Source organism: Lissotriton vulgaris, chromosome 4_1 (assembly GCF_964263255.1).
Source record: "Lissotriton vulgaris chromosome 4_1, aLisVul1.2, whole genome shotgun sequence".
NCBI classification, from domain to species: Eukaryota; Metazoa; Chordata; class Amphibia; order Caudata; family Salamandridae; genus Lissotriton; species Lissotriton vulgaris.
Window position 1 is genome coordinate 1,978,129,012 of NC_141691.1, and position 21,427 is coordinate 1,978,150,438.

General features: G+C 43.7%; 1 pseudogene; it reads left to right on the top strand.

Annotated features, from left to right (window-relative positions):
* The first annotated feature begins 12,206 nt into the window (after positions 1 to 12,206).
* The window catches only part of LOC147724766 (uncharacterized), a 90,216-nt pseudogene continuing 80,995 nt past the window's right edge, over positions 12,207 to 21,427 (top strand).

Sequence of the window (21,427 nt, forward strand, 5' to 3'; positions counted from 1 at the left end):
GGGATTGAGTAGTGAGGGACTATACCCCGCCTTTCTTACTCTAAAGAAACAATGATCCGGTGTTGTTGTTTAAACAAGGTTTAATCAATATTATTAGTACAGCGCGGGGTCAGTGATATGGCTGTGGCCCTTTCCTTCCAACCGTCCTCTGCACGAATGTCGGTCCTGGCATTCACCAACAGAGGACACCGTGCTAACTAGTGGCCGACAATGCCACTCGAATGATATGAAGCAAGGGGTAGCTTCCTGGCTTGTCCTCCACATTAGTGTCGGTCCCGACACCATCCAACAGAGGGCAAGAAACACGAGCGTGGAACCTTGTTTTGTCCAAAGTATAAGTTGTTGCAAAATCCTCTCACACTGGCATACCCGCGAGCGTGGACTGAAGGAAATGATAGCGCCTGTAGCGCGAGTCTCTGCGCTCGATTACCCTCGAGCGGGGACTGCTGCAAATAGCGCATTGAAGCACGAGTCTCTACGCTCGAATACCCTCGAGCGGGGACTGTGGCAAACAGCGCGTTGAAGCGCGAGTCTCTATGCTCGATTACCCTTGAGCGGGGACTGTGGCAATAGCGCCTTGAAGCGCGAGTCTCTACGTGCGAATACCCTCAAGCGGGGACTGTGGCAAACAGCGTGTTGAAGCGCGAGACTCTGCACTCGATTGCCCTCAAGCGGGGACTGTGCTTGAGAACAACGGTTCTCCTATGGAGTACGTCGGAACACTCCTTACGGGGCAAACAGAGTCAGTTTTAAGAACCAAGGTCTCTACTTGCTGGATTGCAGTCTCTCTGCACGAACGTCAATATCCGACGCCGTCCTCTGCTACCGTTGATGTTTTTATGCCGGTTTGCAATGCGCCTGCTACCGGCTCGGCATTCTGGGTACTGTAGTTCATGAGCTAGTGGTTCTGGGGGTTGTAGTTCCGTTGACCAACCGGCGGCGCTGTGGTCCCGTTTTCTGTCCTAACACCGCCCTCCACCATAACGGTAAATGGGACCGACCGCCGAAAGTCTGATGGTCCCGCTAGGCCTATTAGAATGTGACCCCTGAGGGTCGCATCCAGCATATTTTACATTGTGGCGGGTGGTGCTCTAAGCAGCACCTGCCGCAATGCAAAACATGTATGTTGTGCATTGGCATGCACAACAAGACAGGCACCATGCGGTGCCTGCCACCTTGTGCATGCCAATAGGTACCCCAAAAGTGCACCCCCCAACATCCCAGTGGCCCGCAACGGGCCCCAAAGTAATTCTCTGCATGCCTTTCCATGGCGGAGTCTCCGCCATGGAAATGCATGCCCCACGCACCCATCATAATATGGATAGCGGTGCCTTGCAGGCACCGCCACCATATTATGTGCCTCTTCCACCTGGCCGGCAATCCGCCCGGCGGAAAAGTGGTGGGCAGTCTTTCCGTCCGCCGTGGTCCCCCTCGCCATACTAATATGGCGAGGGTGTAACGGGGGTGTAACGGGGTTGCACATTTGGTGGGCGGATCGCCACCGCCGGCCCGGCGGTGGCAATCCGCCCATGATCATAATAGGCCCCTTAGACTTTTAAAATATATATATGTATTTTGCAAATGAAAGACATTTTTTTGTGCAAAGTCATTACTTGTGCATTGATAATCTATCATGATGCTTGTAGTTTATACATTGTTTTAAACATGATTATGTTCTTCTTTGCACTTTCCATCAAGGCTGTTTTGTTTTCATGGCATATCACTTCCTGTATAACCATGACATGTAACATTATTTAACCAACCACGACACTGTTTGTTTACACCTGACCAAGACTACTGGGGTAGTCGAAACGCGTTGTGTAATTAAATCGCTTTGATAAGGTGTTCTGTGTATTTGGATATTGTTTGGATTTACTTGCTGGAGTGCTCTGCCGGCATATGCGCCACCTCACTTGAGTCTCAGTGGATCGGAAGGAGTGTTGTTCATGTGGATATATATATATGTATATATATATATATTCACTGAAAAAACCATAGGTTATAGACCATATATAGTTAGGGATTAGCATTTAAAAAACCTTATTTTATTTGCACAAAACCATTGAAATTCCATATATAGTTAGTTGCACTAACTATATATCGCGGACCCGCAATCCACTGCTAATGATGTCACATATTACATCATTCATGACATGGTCAGTGACATCACTGATGACATCACTGATGACATCTCAAATGACATCACTGATGACATCACTGATGACATCACTGATGACAACACCCAGTGACTGTATGTTTCTGTAAAGTTAAAATATGTCTTACATATTGAAGAATGAGTGGATGTATAAGTGTCTGGATGAAGGATTTAGTAGGTGCATGACTGACTGTATGAGAGAATGATTAAATGTGTCTCACTGAGTGTATGGGTTAGTGATTAAAGTGTCTTAATTTGGTAATCATTATTTACGTTGTTCTGTAAACTGCTGCATGTTTAAATCAGTAGCTATATCAGTAACTATATGGGTTATTGAATGGTTGCCCAAGTATTTGTATGGGAGACTGAGTATGTGTGTGGGTGGCTAGGAGGTGTATAACTCTGTGCATAGATGTGTGAGCAGTTGATTCCCTAGGTGTATGGGTTCAAAAGTGCATGTAGAAACAGCTGTATGGACAGTTGACTGTGTGCATGAGTATATTGGTGAGTGAATGGATATCTCAGTGCTACATGTCAAAGTAAGTACATATGTAAAACACACTCCATGTGAGAGTTGACATATATAAATAACTGAACATAAGAGCCAGTGAATGTGTGAGTGGCTGTATGAATCATTGTGAACTTGTATCAAGGATTGTATAAGAGAGTAAATATGTGTTACTATATGTTTGAATAAGTAAGGTGTGTATAACTGTATAGTTGAGGAAATGGAGATGTGATTGATTCTTTCCATGACTGACTAGGTGTATGAGTAACTCCATGGATGTGTGACAGTCTGTGAGTGCCTGTTTACACTGAGTGTATCTAAGGTTATATTAGAGTCTGAAGATGTATTATCACATAAATGATATCATCAGTGATGTAATCAGTAATGTCAAATGAGATGTCAGTGATGTCATCAGTGATGTCATTTGAGATGTCATCAGTGATGTCATCAGTGATGTCATTTGAGATGTCATCAGTGATGTCATCAGTGATGTCACTGACCATGTCATGAATGATGTAATATGTGACATCATTAGCAGTGGATTGCGGGTCCGTGATATATAGTTAGTGCAACTAACTATATATGGAATTTCAATGGTTTTGTGCAAATAAAATAAGGTTTTTTAAATGCTAATCCCTAACTATATATGGTCTATAACCTATGGTTTTTTCAGTGAATTTTCAAGGTTTTGTAAATGCAAATTCCTAACTATATATGGTCTATAACCTATGGTTTTTTCTGTGAATTTCATTGGTTTTTTAAAAGCTAATATCTATAGCTGTAAAATATATTCTTTATTAAGTGACGTATCACGTAGCCCGTGAGACGCCTCATGATGCATCGCATAACCGTGACGTATCGTCTCTGCAGCACAAACCAAACCCAAAACGTAAGCGCGCCAGAACACGCTTAAAGATATATATATATTTTTTTAACCTTAATTAGACAAAATCCACACGTGCACATATCACAAACGTTCAAAAAACACAATATGTTGGACTCCCGTTACGCTGCCGGTTAGCTGCCCGGTTAACGTACCAGGAAGCACCTTTACCGCGAAAAATCGAATTTTTTTTTTCTTTTGCCCCCCAGGGAACTTTAATAGCCCCCTCATCAATCCTAGGGGTTCAGGAGGGGTCTGCCTTACCCCTTTCATTCATTTACACCTTTTTTTTTCCACCTCTTGTCTCTCGATCCCACAGAGAGACAAGATGGCGGCCGCTCCAGACTGTTTACAATGATAACAGCCAATCAGCTTCTCCTCAGACTCCTGTTACACTGCCGGTTAGCTTCCCAGTTAGCTGCCCGGTTAGCTGCCCGGTTCGCGTACCAAGATGCGTCTCTACGGCGAAAAAATCGTTTTTTTTTTGTTGTTTTTTTTGGCCCCGCGTGGCTTTATAATATCCCCCTCATCAATCCTATGGGTTCAGAAGGGGTCTACCTTGCCCTCTTTCCTTCATTTCCCTCTTTGTTTTGGTCTCCTCTTGTCTCTCGATCCTACCGAGAGACAAGATGGCGGCCGCTCCGGACTGTTTACAATGTTGACAGCCAATCAGCTACTCCTCAGACTCCCGTTACACTGCCAGTTAGCTTCCCGGTTAGCTGCCCGGTTCGTGTACCAAGACGCGTCTCTACGGCGAAAAAATCGTAATTTTTTTTTTTTTTGGGGGCCCCGCGTGGCTCTATAATATCCCCCTCATCAATCCTAGGGGGTAAGAAGGGGTCTACCTTGCCCCCTTTCCTTCATTTCCCCCTTTGTTTTGGCCTCCTCTTGTCTCTCGATCCTACCGAGAGACAAGATGGCGGCCGCTCCGGACTGTTTAGAATGTTGACAGACACCGGAGAGCCAATCAGCTTCGCTTCGCAAAGTTCCGATACGCGAAAAGTTCGCGAACCGGAGCGCTACCCGGAGCGCTGTTACAGATATATATCTTGTTTTAAACGTTAATTTCTCAAAATCCACTGAAGCACATATATTGAGACCTAGCAAAGGCACATCGGGCTAACAGTCCCTACAATTTTGCCAAGTTTCGTGGAAATCCATTCAGCCGTTCGGGCTAAAAGTGAGGCCAACCGCCCTATGGAAATTAACATGGGAAAAACGCGTTTTGGGACCCCCCTTTTTTCTCGGCCCCCCCTTGATGAACCCCCCCCCCAAATTTCTAGGAGCTGCTCAGAAACAAAATGTGCCATTTTCCTGAAAATTTCAGCCAATTCCGTCCACAAACGCCAAAGTTATTAGGCATAGAATTTTCAAAAGTTCCATAGAGAAAAAATCCTAACTATATATACCTACTGGCTATCGCCAGTAGGTATTATATATATATATATATATATATATATATATATATATATATATATATATGTATCCAAAGAGCTGCTGACACAAAATGGGTGCAACGACAAGTTTCTATCCAGCACCAAAGAAGCAGACACGAGCCCAAGGTAAGTGCAAAAAGGCTTGTAGCGTTTTATTCCATCAAAAAGTCCGCCATAACGCGTTTCACCACCGAGGTGGCTTGATCACATGACAACGTCAACAGATTTCATTGGACCTTATAAACAGCTAGCACATTCAGCACGTGATGCAAGTGTGAGTGACATAAAAGAAAGTGTGTGATCCAGCAACATTTAACCGCTGTTTAGAAGATAGACTGCGCATTGTGAGATACCACAAAAATTACAAATTTGCTTTGACAAATTGATGGAAAGACAAATCGGAAGTGTGTATTGAATGTCAGTAATGTCATAAAAAAATTTTTGCATATGAAGAAAAGAAAGGAAAAATAAAATGTTCATTTCACAAACGTATATATCCGCATAAAATGCATGGTTTTCAGTATAAATACTTATGAAAAAATATATGTATATATAAATATAAATATGTATATGCTTCTTGAGGTACAAAAATATATATGTATATATAAAAACATATAATTTCATTAAACCATATTTACAAATCCGCAATGTCGCGTAAATGTGACACAATTCATATATTTACACAATGCATATTATGACATTCACTGAACATATGAAGAAAATATCGGCATAATGCCTAATTGATCAGAAGTCCTTCCATTATATAGTGTAGGCAGTCTACGAGAAATTATTGATTAGATACAGTTGCAAGAAATGCATGAAAGTGCTATAAGTGCTCAAAACATTGGTGAGAATAATTCATAAAATAAAATACGGTTTTAAAAAATCCTAAATGAAAAGGATTAAGTGAGAGGCAAGGGGTGATTATATGGGGCAATTTATGTAAGGTCTATGTCTAATTTAAACGAAATATAGACCTAGGCATAGGGTGCCAATAATCAAAGGGGTGCACCCGATGCTGGTGTGATGATCTGAGGAAATGGAAAAAGGATGCAGGGGGCTGGTAAACAAAAATGGTAGAGATCAACAGACCGCAAGTTTCAGACATACTGTTGGTGGGGGGGGAAATATGGCAAAAAGAAGTTAATTACAGGCATGTGTATAGGTCTTCAGTATTGTTCAAGCCTCCGGGGCTTTTGCTGTTGAAGTTTAGAATGTATCTGGTTTCCAACATACGCATAATGCGTTCCCTATCACCTCCCTGTTTAGTTTTTGGAACTGTATCGATGACATAATAATGGAGATCCTTCAAGTTGTTGTGGTGGACCTCACGAAAATGTCTTGCCACCGGGTAGGTAGGGTCGGAGTTGTTAATGGCTCTGATATGTTGGAGTACCCTGGCACTAGCTGGTAGTTTAGTGCTCCCTACGTACCTTAGGGGGCAGGTACACTCCAAGATGTAAATGGCGTACTCTGTTTTGCAATGGAGGGATTTGGAGATCTTGATTTCCTTATTGCTAAAGGCTGTACAATAACTGGTTTTATTGATGCCATAATTACAGGCTTTGCATGTATGGCATTTGCTAAACCCCCGTGAGCTTTTTAGCCAATCCTTCGATGGAATAACCTCTGGGCAGTTGGAAACCAAACTGTTGTGGAGAGAGATAGCTCTCTTGAAAGTGATACTGGGTTTAACTGGCATCTTGTGACCAATTATGGGATCAGAGCGTATTAGAGACCAGTTCTGGTTGATAATCTTCGTGATTGCGCCCTGTTGGATGCTGTACGGCACAATGAGCCTGGCACTATCAGGTTCCGCTGGCTTGATCACAGGTGGAGTGGGGGGATTTCTGATAGCTTTAGGAACTAGAAGAAGGGTTCTGTCCAGATCCTTGGTCTTATCCATGGCAGTTTGGATAATGTGCATGGGATAACCTCTAGCCAGGAATCGCTCTTTGCATTCGTGTTGTGCTTTAGAGAGATCCGTGGGGTTGCTGCAAATTCTTTTAATTCTCAGCATTTCCCCGTAAGGGATGCTTCGAATTAGGTGTTTGGGATGGAAGCTGGTATAATGGAGTATGGAATTACCAGCTGTTTCTTTTCTGTAAAGTTTGGTTTCTAGCATGTTATTGAGAATGTACAATTCTACGTCTAGGAAACAGATACTAGTCGAACTTAAGGTACAGGTAAATTTCAAATTGATATTGTTGGTGTTTAACAAATCAACCCACTCAAGGGCTTCCTCCCTTGTACCTTCCCAGACGAAAATGAGATCGTCAATATATCTGTAGTACATTTTCACATGTTTATCAAACCACTCACCATGGATCCCCTTTAGGACCAGCTCCTCCCACCATATATATATATATATATACATATATATATATATATATATATATATATATATATATATATATATATATGTATATATATGTATATATGTTACAGTCAAAGTGTGAAATCCCGGTATTGTATTGACTGCTTAGGTAATGTATAGAATGCCTGATGGTTTAGAGGCAAACTAGGAAACATACTTTTTTTGTGAAAATGCTACATACTTTTCCTAGGCATTCTATACAATTCCTAGCCATTATACAGAATGATATGGGCGAAGAGAAAGCACAAGACTCAGTGTCTACCTATAAAGTGTGTACGGCAAAAAGAAGAAAATGAATCCCATCAGCCCACCCAAATGGCAGAGCATCATCATCTGGGATAACTCTAAAGAAGATGGTCCGGCTAAGGAGCCACACACCTGTTGGTATTGTGTGCTTCTCCAAACCAAAGGAGCCACCAGTGATGGATCTGTACCAAAGAGAAAATGTGTTCGTAATGGTGTGGGATATCAATTGCAGTGAACAAAATATGTGAAAATCAAATCAACAGTGCAATCTAAAATTGGCTACCATGACCTGAAGGAAAACTTTATTGGGGAAATATCATGGTGTCAATATTAAAAGTAAGTAATTGGGTTACTGGTTCAGGTGGTGAAACCCTACTCAAGTAACAACCACAACTTTTGTCAGGGTCAAACACATGCAAACTCCAAATTAACCTGCGGTTAACCCTCTGGTAGCTTGGCACAAAAGCAGTCAGGCTTAATGTAGAGGTAATGTGTAAAGTATTTATGCAGAACACAAACAGTAATAAAGTGGAAACACAAGATCAGAAATTCCCACACCAATCTAAAAGAACTGAGTACATTTTAATACATTATTTGACACCAAAACAATAAAAATCCAATTGGTAGAACCACAATTATAGATTTTAAAGTTTAAAGTAAAAACTAAGGCCTAAGAGATCAAAGAACCAGCAACGGACATTTAGTGGCGCAAAACCAGGACAAAGTCAAAATTTATGGCCGACTGTGAGGGAGGGCAAGTTGGATACAAGGAGTGGACTTGGCCTGGTCGGCACTTATCTTCAGACATGGAAGAAATTTCAACAAAAAATGTCTGAGAAGGTAACGTTTAGTGAGGCAAAGCTGCAGGAGGTGTCTGAGGAGGAGGCGTCATTGTTGGGGAGCTGGTGGACAAAGTCTCGGTGAAGATTTCTAAGTTCAGACTTAGTCGCATTTTGGAAGTCGAAAAGCTCCAACAGGATGAAGTTGCAAGCTGTAGCTGGTGAGGGACAACGGGAACAAGATTTGCTGCTCCGGAAAAGTCATGGGAGATGCCACAAAGTAAGGCTGACTCACAATGCAACTTGGGCAGATCGACGAGCATGTAGATTCTGGTCTCCTCTTTGTTTTCAAAACACTTTTTAGACAAAAAATGTCCAAGTCCCAAGTTTTGGATTTTGACTATGTGGGTACCTTTAGCACCACTTCTAAGGGTCCAGGTCTGAAGAGGCACAACTTGAAGGGTCATATAGGCGGGGTCCAAGATGTTTGGAGCCTTTTGTGTCCTTGAGGCTCTGATTGGGAGACCATTCAACTAGCTCTTGGAGTCACTCTGACAGTCCTGGGTTTAGGAGGTTGAACAGAGCTTAAGCAGCAGAACAGGCCTCTGAGGGTGCACAGACCATGATGCAGTAGGGCGATACGGCGGAAGAGGTCAGTGGTGTGCTCCCAACTCCAGAAGCCCCTTTTGATGGCTCCCTGTAGCCATAATAGCTGACGAGCTTGTTGGAGATGCACCTGCGTGCCAGAGGGGCAACAAGGCCCATGACGGGTGTTTGGTGACCTGTTCTGCAACCCCGAAACTATCTCTACTGATGAGGGAATCAATCCCGAAACACGAGCTAGGCTCGTGTCTAGAGATGATCTAAATACAAGTACTTACTTGCACCGATTGAGGTGAAATACTTTGATAATTTAACTTGGAACCGTTCCTGAAAATACTTGAACTGCACAGACCATGATGCAGTAGGGCGATACGGCGGAAGAGGTCAGTGGTGTGCTCCCAACTACTGAATCCCCTTTTGATGGCTCCCTGCATCCATAATAGCTGACGAGCTTGTTGGAGATGCACCTGCGCGCCAGAGAGGCAACAAGGCCCATGACGGGTGTTTGGCGACCTGTTCTGCAACCCCGAAACTATCTCTACTGATGAGGGAATCAATCCCGAAACACGAGCTAGGCTCGGATCTAAATACAAGTACTTACTTGCACCGATTGAGGTGAAATACTTTGAAAATTGAACTTGGAACCGTTCCTAAAAATACTTGAACTGCGCCGACCATGATGCAGTAGGGCGATACGGCGGAAGAGGTCAGTGGTGTGCTCCCAACTCCGGAATCAGGCCTCTGAGTGTTCAAGGCAGGCTTCAGGTAGCAGAGCAGTCCTTTCACTTACAGAAAACCAGTCTTCCGAAATACACCGCAGGTCACAGCAATGGGAAGTCCTCTGATAGTCCATCCACAGGTCCAGAAAGTGAACTGAAGAGTGGCTCCAAGGGTCCTATTTTTATACCTAGTGCCTTCTTTGAAGTAGGAGATGTTTCTAGAGATTTTCATTTGAAGTACTTGACATTTCCTGCCTCTCCTACCCTTACTATAGGCACAATGAGTTAAATTGAAGTCCTCTGTGTGAAGGCAGGACACAGCCTACTGATATGTAAGTGTGACTGTGCCCAGCACCTCCTCATCATCCTGCCAGTAATTGGCCACTCAGGCATACCTAATCTCTCTATTGTGTGGCTGCCTGGGAGGAAAGTACAAAGTCCGACTGACAGCTACACCCAGTGTTGTGACACAGGAACAGGCTGCAAGCACAAAGGAGCTAGGGCAGGAAAATGCAGAATTTCTAAAAGAGGCATTTTCAAAATTGTGTCTAAAAATCCGGCTTTACATTTAAAGAGGATTTTAACTCACAATTTCTTAGACACCAAACATGAATTTCGTACCTGCTCCTAATGAAACGTTAGCACTTACTCAATACTTATATTATCCTATGGGAGAGAGTGGCCTCACGCCTCACATTAATAAAAAACTAATTTAAGAGTTTTTCACTACTAGGGCATGTAAAACTTAAAAGTACATGCCCAACCTTTCAATCACTATGCACCCTACCTTAAGGGCTGTCTATAACCTACCTTAGGGATGACTCATATACAATAAAAGGGGAGTTTGAGGCCTGGGTTATTTTGCCAAGTCACATTGACAGTTTAAAACTGCATTCAGGATGCACTAGCAGACATGCAACATGTGTTAGAGGGCTACTTAAGTGAGAGGCACAATAAGTGATGCAGGCCTACTAGTAGCATTTGCTTTACTCCCCCTGGGTGTATGATATACCACTTTACTAGAGACTTATTAATAAATGAAATATGCCAATCAGGTGTAACCCAATTTTCCCATATTTTACGGATTAAGCACTAGCCCTTTAGCACTGGTTAACAGTTATGAAGTTCACAGAGTCCTAAGGCTACCAAAAACGAATTCTGAAGAATAGGGGGGTGAAGGCAAAATGTGGGAGGAGGACCACCCTAAGGCTGACAGAGCTAACAGATATCATCCCCCACCACTTAGCTAGGCACCTGGTCTTTAGCAATGTACACCTTTAATCTCCATTGGACACTGTATTATCTCTTCCACCATTACTGATTGACTCTGCTTGCTTAGCTTTGATATTAGCTTGTGTGCCATTTTCCTCTCGTCCGTGGCTAGTCTCTTTTTCTCCAAGGCTCAGCCTGCTTTTGCTTGGTCAACATGACCAGATTGGCCATCTGCGCCTAAACTCCCTTTCAGCTTTCCTGTCTGCCAGCTCCTCTGGGAAAAGGCCTTGGGAGAACACACTGCTTTCTGCTCAGGGAGAGAGTTCTAAGTCAAGAGACAAGTAATTCCCCTCCCCTGTGTGCTGCACTCCAGGGCCTGCCTCCAGAACCTCTTCTTGCTCCTCCATAACATCCTACCCCTGCTACTGCCGGTGATTGATAAACTTCCACCCAGGCCCTCAGAGCCTTCTAGAGCACCACTTTCTTGGTGTTCCTCTTTGCTGGAAGTCCCTTCTTTTTACAGAACTCTTCAAGCTCAACCAAAGTGTAGTTATCCATGTTGACAAGGTCAACCTCCAGTTTTGCTGTTATAGCCACAGGCACAGACAGTCAGGTAGAATATGTGTGAGTTGGAAAATGTAAAAGAGACATTCAAGAAAAAGGTAAAAGAAATTCAAAATGGTATTAAATTATTCATCTAGGATTTTGGTGTTACACAAAATCACTGTGTGGTACTGTACAAAGAGATGTACTGAATCTCACAGCTGAACACCAATGTGGGAAATTGGGTCACTTTACTGGTTGGGGGGTGAACCCCTACTCAAGCAGCAACCACAACTCTTATCAGGGTGAAACACAAGCAAACCCCAAATTAAACTGTGCTTATCTCCCTGGTAGCTTGACACAAAAGCAGTCAGGCTTAACTTAAAGGCAATGTGTAAAGTATTTATGCAGCACACAAGTGGTAGTAAAGTGAAAACACAACACAGGAAAAATCCCACACCAATTTTGACAAATAAAGTAAAATTGAGCACATTTATCTGACATCAAAACAGCAAAAACCTAATTAGTAGAAGCGGAAAAATGCAATCCTAAATGTTTAGGTAAAAATTGTGCTGAAAAGCACAATGCGTTAACTGTAGTTATCTGGTCCCGTCGGATTGGAACAAAGTCACAAGTTCAGGCCAACCACAATGCACCGTATACAGTATACAATGACCAAGTTAGGCCCTCTGAACAAAGTTCCTCAAATCCTGGTTGCGGAGCTTTGTGACATTCCGTGTAGAGGATGCATTGTGCAGCGGCGGATGCGAAGTCCTGTGCTGAGGTTCCATCATTCAGCTGTGCTTCTGAGGAGAAGCAGGATCAGGATGTGAGGTCCTGCATAGAGGTTGTGTTGAGCAGTGGTGGTTCTGAGGAGCTGCAGGACCACAATGTGAAGTCCTGCATCAAGGATGGTTTGTGCAGCGACAGTTAAGGAGTAGTCAGGATAAGATGTGATCTCCTGCTTCGGAGATGCATCGCACTGTGTCAGTTCTGCTAAGACCCAAGCTGGGCTGGCACTGCACCTTTAGGCCCTCTTCCAAGTGTCCAGAACTGAGGTGACACCACTTGGGGTGGAGGAGTCACAGCAGGCAGAGTCCAGGTATGGGTTCAAGGTTGTTGGTGCCTTTTCTGTCCCTGAGGTGCTGATCAGGAGTTCAAGATGTGTTTCCAGTCCTTCTCACTCATGCAGCAGGGCAGCAGAGTAGCAGGGCAGCACAGCAGTCGTTATGAGTCTTCCGCAGTTCCAGAGGTGTGCTGAAGAGCTGAGTATGAGGGTCCACTATTTATCTTTTATGCCAGCTTTAAAGTAGGAGAGGTTTCTAGATGTTTACACAGCCAACTTTCTGTCCTCCCTGCTCTGGCCCCAGCTTGTCTTTGGGCATGAAAGACTAGTCTGAAACTATTTTGTGAGTGTGATGAGACAGAGTTTTTGTAATGTGCAACTGTGGAGGGTGAGATCTCCACCCCTCCCCCACCATTTAAGTCATAGATGGCCTTTCCTGACAACATCTATTACCCCTTTGTCTCACTGTGTGGGAATCATTCACAGAGACCGTCTGCCGAGTACACCTAGCATATGACCAAGGATACAGGTTATTTGCAGCTCATGGTTATTTGCACCTCATGGTTGGGACAAGAAAATGACAGTTTTCTGAAAGTGGCATTTTAAGAATTGTGACTTAAAATCCAACTTTACCAAATCATTTATAAGACATTCCGACCTGCTCCCAAATGAAAGTTATCATTTATTAAATGTAGGAAGGTTACCCAATGTTATCCTATTGGAGAGGTAGGCCTTGCAGTAGTGAAAACGAATTTCAGAGTTATTCACTACAAAGACATGTAAAAGTTCAAAGTACATGTCCAGCTGTTTAATTACACTGCACTCTGCCCTGAGGGCTGTTTAGGTCATAACTGGGGTGACATATATGAATGTATTTATATTTATTGAAAAGGAAGGGACGCCCGTGAAGGCTTGCTGCTAGCTGCCTCACCTGCCTTGCTAACAGTCCTGGGGGGGACTGCAACGATCCCTTGACTCCTGCGCCCTGCCGCCATCCTGAACAGGGGGACTACATCCCCCACCGTCCCTCTGCTGACGCCTAGCACCGCGTCATAGGGGAAGGGCGCCTTAAGAACCCTTGTCGGCCCCCGCGGCGCGGGACGCCCATGAAGTCTTGCTGCTAGCTGCCTCACCTGCCTTGCTAACTGTCCCGGGGGGGGACTGTAACGATCCCTTGACACCCACGCCCTGCCGCCATCCTGCAAAAGGGGACTACATCTCCCACCGTCCCCTGCTGACACCTAGCTCCGTGTCATAGGGGAAGTGCCAGGAGGCGCCTTATGAATCCTCGTAGGCTCCCACAGCTCGGGATACGTGCGGGCCCGCCCGCGCCTGTCCGCGTCAGATAGAGGCAGGCAGAGGCACCTCATTAACATCTTGCGGAGGAACGCGGTATTACCTTGGGAACTATTAAAAGTACTGTTCTTCAATGTGCACACTGTAAACGTCGGTCTAGAGGATTATTTGACATTATTTGCCTGGTGATATGAGCTGCCTGTTGTCCTCTGAATTTGCCCTTGTAGCGGGGAGGGAATATCTGAAATGGGCAAACGCAAGTCAATGGAATTGGGAGGTGGGGGGACTGAGGCTGGGAATGCGGGTAGATCGCGCTAAGGAAAGAAAGCCAGAAGAGTATCTAAACACGCTGCCAGAAATTGTGTTATAGATCGCATTGATAGTTTTCTGGAGGAATGTGAGGCAATTTTTATTTCTGATATCAGTTTAAATCAAGTGGGGGAAAAGGCTCAACAGAATGTAGCCGGGTTTGGGTTAGAAGGGCTATGTAAGGATACGCCTCCCCCTGCTATTCCCACTATGTTTCTCCCTAAACTACAAGACCAGAAGGGTAGGGGCAGTGGAAGGGGGGATTATCAGATGGTGCTTGTGACAATTCTCCAGTGGTGGGTGGTAAGCAATCCTCAGTGCCTGCCACTCTAGTTCCCTGTGCTAATAGATTTCCATTCTTGCGAATGTCCATAACAAGAGTTTCAGGTTGAAACTACCCCAGCCTCCCGGATCAGTCATGAAAACCCCTCCAAATCAGCTGTCAGTTTCCCAAACTCAAACTATCAATAATAGTAGCAGTGATATACATGACACCCAAGATCTGGTAAAGCTAGTAATTCTCTTACGGGATGAGATAGAGGCAATGAAGGTATTGATTGTAAACATAACTGCTATGGTAGGGCCTCCCCATAACAGTAGAGTGTGCGAATTGTTGAAAGCAGTCCCAAGTGAACAAAACTCTTTCCCATTGAAAGCTGGTAGTGCCCAGATAAAACCTAAGCCGATTGAAGAAATTGGTAGGGTATGTAATGCCACCCCCTCGTATAGTGAGGTAGCTCAATTGGGAACATCTCTACCCACCTTACATGCACAAAGTAAGCCCCTATTGCCTAATAAAATCAGTCAAACTAATCTATTAAGGACTAAGGAGAGAGAGCACTCGATACCTAGTGGGAGATGGAATACTCCTACAGTGGGTGCTAATCAAAGCAATCCCCAAATTAGTAGGGGGGTTCGAACTTCAGCATAGTACAGAGCGCAAATAAAATCTATTTGATCAATGTCCCTAAGATAACGTCAGCTAGAAGTGCCGAGAGTGCTGACTCCCTTACGAACAAAACTATTCATGTCAGAGCATGCAGGTCTATAATTAGGGATGAGATCGCCAAAGCGAGTAGATTGACCTCGGACGCAGAACAATTTGACTGTATTGAACTTACACTTTGGACCGAGGAAATGGACAAAAATGTATTTGCCATTGAGTTTAGAACTAGACCCCCAGTCGGAATAAGCATCCAGTTAAGGAAAGCCTCATTTGGCTATCAGGTGCACTCGTATTCTGGGGTCGGCCATGGGGGCGTATTGGGAGTTCTGGGTTACAAAACATCGATTGACTCCCTGGTGCATGTGTGGATGGATCGGGTAGTGAGGGTGCAGAGAGCAAAGGTGCCAATGATGATGCCGATAGTTCGCCTACAGAAATGTTACACACGTTAGGGGTAGAGGAATGTATGTCTGAGGAATTAGACGTATGTTCTTGTATTTCCCAGGGAGACGCATCGTTATTCCTAATGATTCTTCAGAGGGCCGATTACTGTGCATAGCTGAATCTAGTAATACCTTTGGCTCGGGGTCCCAGTGTCACTCTACCATTAACTATCAAGGGCAAGGTACGTCTTCTCTACTCACAGGCCATGGCACCAAAAGGGGTTCTTTTATGTCATGGAATATTGCGGGTTTAGGCTGTAAAATCACAATACCAGACTGGCTTGCATTTATTAATGAGTTTGATATCTGCACTTTTCAAGAGACATGGCTCCTACAGCCGCAATTTTGCGCAGGTTATCTAAACTTCTGTGTTCCTGCAATAAAAGGGGCCAAAGGCCGCCCAATGGGAGGGCTTATGATATGGGTTCGTCAGACATTGGCATTGAATATTAGGGAACTGCCCTCCCGGAGTAATGATATTCAGGTATTGAGGTTGGATTTGGGGCCCCTAGGATTTTTGGACATCTATAATGTCTATGCTAGGGGAGTTCGGGGAGGTAAGTCCCAAGCTTTAGCAGCTTTGGACGCCCTCCTAGAGCGTTACTCAAATTGGAGCTCGACCCTGTAAAAAAAATGGTCAGAGGTGGTCTTACAGATTAATACCATCTGTTTTGAGAGGAGACTCAGGGCCCTTAATGGCACGACACAGCAGGATAGACTAGGGGCTTATACGTTTAATAACGGACACGGTAAAAGCAGGATTGACTATATCCTTTGTAGTATGAGAAACTGGCACACGGTTATTGACATGGTGGTTATGGATCGACTTCTTTATGTCTTACCCATTGCTGGTGGCTCCCAGAGCAACTTCATCCGGGGGAGGTCGAATTTCGTGTCCCGGACGTTGTCCCTACCAATGACATGCGTCGTATTAAGTGGCAATACTGGAGGTGATGGCAAATATTCTGGAAGATGGTGACAAAACTGTCCTAGTCATTGAGCAGGCCCTGGGTATTGGTTGTGATCTGGGGCAAGTGACAAAGATACACGACAGTTTTTTTACTCACATAAGTGGCCACTTTATTAAGCCCAAAGGAAACCGGAAATAAGTTGATTCCAAACCCCTCCGGTGGTACAACAGTGAATGTAGGCAAGCAAGAACCACCCATGGAAAGGACATTAAGATGGGGGAAATGGGCGCCGTCCGCTTTGCAAGAAATGAATACAAAAAAGCTATACACAAAGCAAAGTGACTACGGGACGAACTTAGATGGCAGGACTTAAAAGAGGCTAGTATACAGAATAATACCAAACTATTCTGGAATATTATCAAATGGGGGAGAGTCGGGCAACCTGATCAGCCTTTAAATCATGTCTCTCAGGAGGGATGGGTCGAATATTTTAGGCCCCAGTACGTGCGCAATCCCTTAGATGACCAAGTGGAAGAAGTTAATTATGTTTTTTATATTGATGAGGCTTTTAAACTGGAAGAAGTTTTAGCCGCTCTTAGTGCAGTTGCTGGAGGCAGACCGCCAGGACCTGACAGTGTCCCTGCGGATGTGTTTTTACACGACAAAGCACGATGGAGTAGATATATTAAGTTGTTGGCAAATGCAACGTCCCAGTGTGCCGATCCCGTTTTCCTGGAAAGGGGCCATGATAATTCCTGTATACAAAAAAGGAGATAAATCGCATCCGGGGAACTATAGACCAATCCGCTTAATTGATACGATTCAGAATGTAGTTGGGAGGTTGATCCTGAATAAAATCTTAGATTGGATTGACGAGAACAGTATATTGTCCCCTTTCCAAGCAGGTTTTCTTAAGTATACTAGCACCATTGACCAAGTATTTCGCTTCATTCTTATATATTGGAAGACTGTGGTACTGGGCAAGGGCAGCCTCTATGCTGCCTTTGTCGACCTATGTGCAGCCTTTGACCTTGTCCCCCTTTCTCAGCTATGGGTGATGTTGAGGGAATTAGGTCTTTCAGTACAAATGTTAACACTGGTAATGAGGCTACACAAGGGCAATTATGCTAGTATCCAATGGGAGGGCAGGGTAGGGTCTCCGCCCAGTTCCCAGTTGAGAGAGGAGTGCGACAAGGTTGTGCTATGGCTCCAACATTATTCTCTTTGTATATTATTGGTATAGTGGACCGTTTGCTGCCAGTGAATACTGACGCTCTGTCTCTAGCAGGTGTAAAAATTCTGATTTTAAGGTTTGCGGATGACACACTAATAATCTCTAAGACTCCTAGTGGCCTCCAGCGAGCTTTATTAGTTTTTGAAGACTTTTGTGCCACTCGAGACCTGTCTAAAATCAATTTAATGGCTTTTAATCCGCATCGAAGTTTTAAGGGAGGGTATTTATGAATAAACAACCTCTTGAATAGGTCAGAGCTTCTACCTACTTCGGTATACAGATAGAGAAGAACCTCAAGTGGGATTGCTAAATAGATCTAGCTGCCCATAAACATCGACAGGTCACGGGAGCTTTAAACCTGGAGCATAAAAAGTCTTTAACAAAACCTATGAGACCAGTCCTCCAAGTTTATGAAGCTAAAGCTGTTAGCTCCGCGCTTTATGGCGCTGAATTATGGGGGTTTGAGAAAGCAGCCTCTTTAACACTATCCAAAAATAAGTTCCTCCGTAGCATAGCCAATTTCCCACAAAGCACCCCTCTTAAGCCACTTAGATATGATTTGGGTAGAAGAGCTATTACTGATGTCGCCAAGCTCCGCCCTATTTTATATTGGCGCAGGTTGTGGACGACAACCGAACTCTCATCATATGCTCTAGGTTTTTTAGATGTAATAAAATCTGATGCGTTCCATAACATTAGTTGGCTAAGGGGCGTTAGGAATAGCCTGATTGGCTTGGTAATGAGAATGCTATGGGAGAACCCCATAGAGGCCTTTTCCCCCTCTAAAAACATTATGAAAGAGAAGTACTGGGAGTGGACTGCTTTTAATGCTTTGAATAATACCAACTCATCCTCTATGGCAGGAGTTTTCCCTGAAGCAAAACTTATACCTAGATTAGAATTCTATTGGGATAACATCACTAGGCCTGGAGACAGGAAACTTTATTTCCAATTCAGGGCAGGTTCTTTACCCCTACAGTCCTTTAAGGCCAGGTGAGCCCATACAGGCAATGACATCTGTCCTGTTTGTGGGAGTTGTAGTGAAACAACTGGCCACCTGCTTTTTGCTTGTTCTGCTGATGCGCTGCAGTTTGGCTGACCCCAATGTGTAAATTACTGGTCACATCTAGGAGCGCTGAAGCAGAAAGGCTCATGCGAACCCGCTCTCTACCATTTATTACAATAGCGGTAGCCAAATCCCTAGGATAGGTGTGGGCCATAGGGCTTAAATCTAAATCTAGGTAATCCTTGGGTAATATCAATTGCAATCTTCTAAGCAAGACCACTAAATGCACTGATCATTTTAAAATTATTTTTATTTATTGCAAATGTGTTTTATAATCCAAAGGTAATTGTATTAATGCCATTTTGTATTTCTTCCATTTACAATGTGATTGAAGTGTGATCAAATATTTTTAATTATTCAACGTAGGATTTTAAAAAATGTTTTACTTAAATGTTGTTTGTCTTGTGCTTTTATGAGTATACCTCGAATAAAGCTACTTTGGATTGGATTGGGTTGAAGAGGAAGGTTTAGGCCTGGCAAAAGGTTTATTTTGCCTAATCAAAATAGCATTTTATACTGCTCACACAGGCTGCAATGGCAGGTCTGAGAAATGTTTAAAAGGTTACCTAAGTGGGTGGCACAATACGTGCTCAGGTCACTAGTAGCATTTAATTTACTGGCCCTTGGTTCATATAAAAACCCATGACTAGAAACTTACAAGTAAATTATTTGTGGCTTTTGGATGTAAGCCAATTTCACCATGTTCAAAAGAGAGAGCTCAAGCACTTTAGCACTTGTTAGCAGTGGTAGAGTGTGCAGAGTCCTAAAAGCCAGCAAAAACTGGTTCAGATAACAGGAGGGTGAGGGCATCAAGTTTTGGGATGATCCTGCTGAAAGGTCCAAGTCCAACATTATTGCTCTGCAATGCTAATAATGCTGAAGTTTGAAGGGCAATGAGCTCCAACCCAAGTATTTTGGGCAGAAATCAAAGATGCTATTTTAAAATATGTCATATTGAAATAAGGGTCAGTCTCTGATGTGGGGTCTTTTTGGGAGGCCTACAAGGTACATATCAGGGGTATTTGTATACCCAAGAGCTTGGGTATTCCTAGAGCAATGCATACACATCTATAAAGATTAGAAAAGGAACTTAAGCAATTGGGGGAGTATGATCTGCACAAGGATTGTCCTACACTCCTCGAATTACAAGATATGGGGAAGGGATTCTGAGAGGAGTCATATTGTGAGATCCTCTACCTTGCGGAGCATGCCCAAGCTATGGTGTTTGGAGAAGTGGACAGGTCTAGGAAAACACTAGCATGGCTGGTTAAACCATACATGATATTACACAGGTATCTATGGATAGAGCCTTAGTCAGAACATTGCCCTCAGCCAATTTGGATGGATTTAAACAGTATTATGAGTGCATGTATTCAGTCAGGTAGAACTACTTGATGGTAGATGTAGCTAGCTACTCAGACAATATAGTGCTGGCTTGGATTGAGGGAGAAATGAGAGTGCTCCTGAACTCTCCCCTAACTATTGAAGATGTCCAAAATGCAATAGCTAGCCTGGCAAATAGTAGGGCTCTGGATGGGGATGGTCTTCTTTAACTCCCAGGGTTCCTAGACATATACAATTTTGCTATTAATAAGTGGAACTTATCCTCTTTCATGTTAGAGGCCGTAATCATCCTTTTGCGAAACAGAGTCAAGATCCCAGTCACTGCTCCCCATACAGGCCACTCTTATTGCTGAACTACCATGATAAAATTCTCACAAAGATTCTGACTCAGACACTGCAATCACAAATGCAGTTGTTAATTCTACCAGAACAAGCTAAAGGTCTTTAGTTTATGCACATTAATGTCTATACTACATTGAATAGACCAGAATATATCAGTCATGGCCATCATATTGGAAGCGAGAAAAGCATTTGATTCATTGGAATGGCCATTCATGTTTGAGGTGCTTCATCACATTGGATTAGGGCCCTACAATTTGAAATTGGTGGCCTTGCTAGGCGTAGACTCCTGTGCGAGAATGAAGACTAACATTTTTGTGTTCTGTCACACTAATTATATGCAGAGGCACATACAGGTCAAAATACTTTCATGCTGAAGAATATCCAGAGAATAAAAAATCACATATAAACTGTAATATTTGGATGCCACGTTAACTATTTTCATTAGTTTCTTCAAACTGCCTTTAAAGTGTACAGAAAAAAAGTTGTTCTCTTTAATCAGACCCCATCTCTAACAATCAACTACAATCAAAATTGTAGAATGTTGCTTTATTTGATGGTGTCTACCTATAATTTTGAATGAATCCTGATATCACTCACAGGATGGGGTGAATGACATCATAATTGGACTTAAAATCCAAGTTGACATCATCAAAGACATTTTATGTTATGTCATGAGTATTTGTAGGGAGAGCGACTCACCCATGAGGGTACCTTGGAACTAACATAATAGGAGCAGTGTGGAGAAAGCCAGGTAGGGCCAGACTGGCCATAGTGGGCGCCGGGTATTTTCCCGGTGGGCTGTAAGGGTGGGGCCAGTTTTGGAGCGGTGGGGGCCACTTTTGTCACAGCGGGTGGTTTTTCAGCAGTGCCGCAATATTGGCCCGCTGTAGCACAATCGGTGCATACAGAAAGGTTTTGGGTCCCACAAACTGACCAGCCTGGACCTCAACAGTTGCGAAACAGAAAAACAGTGGCTAGCCAGACTACTTTGATTTACAATTAGAACCCA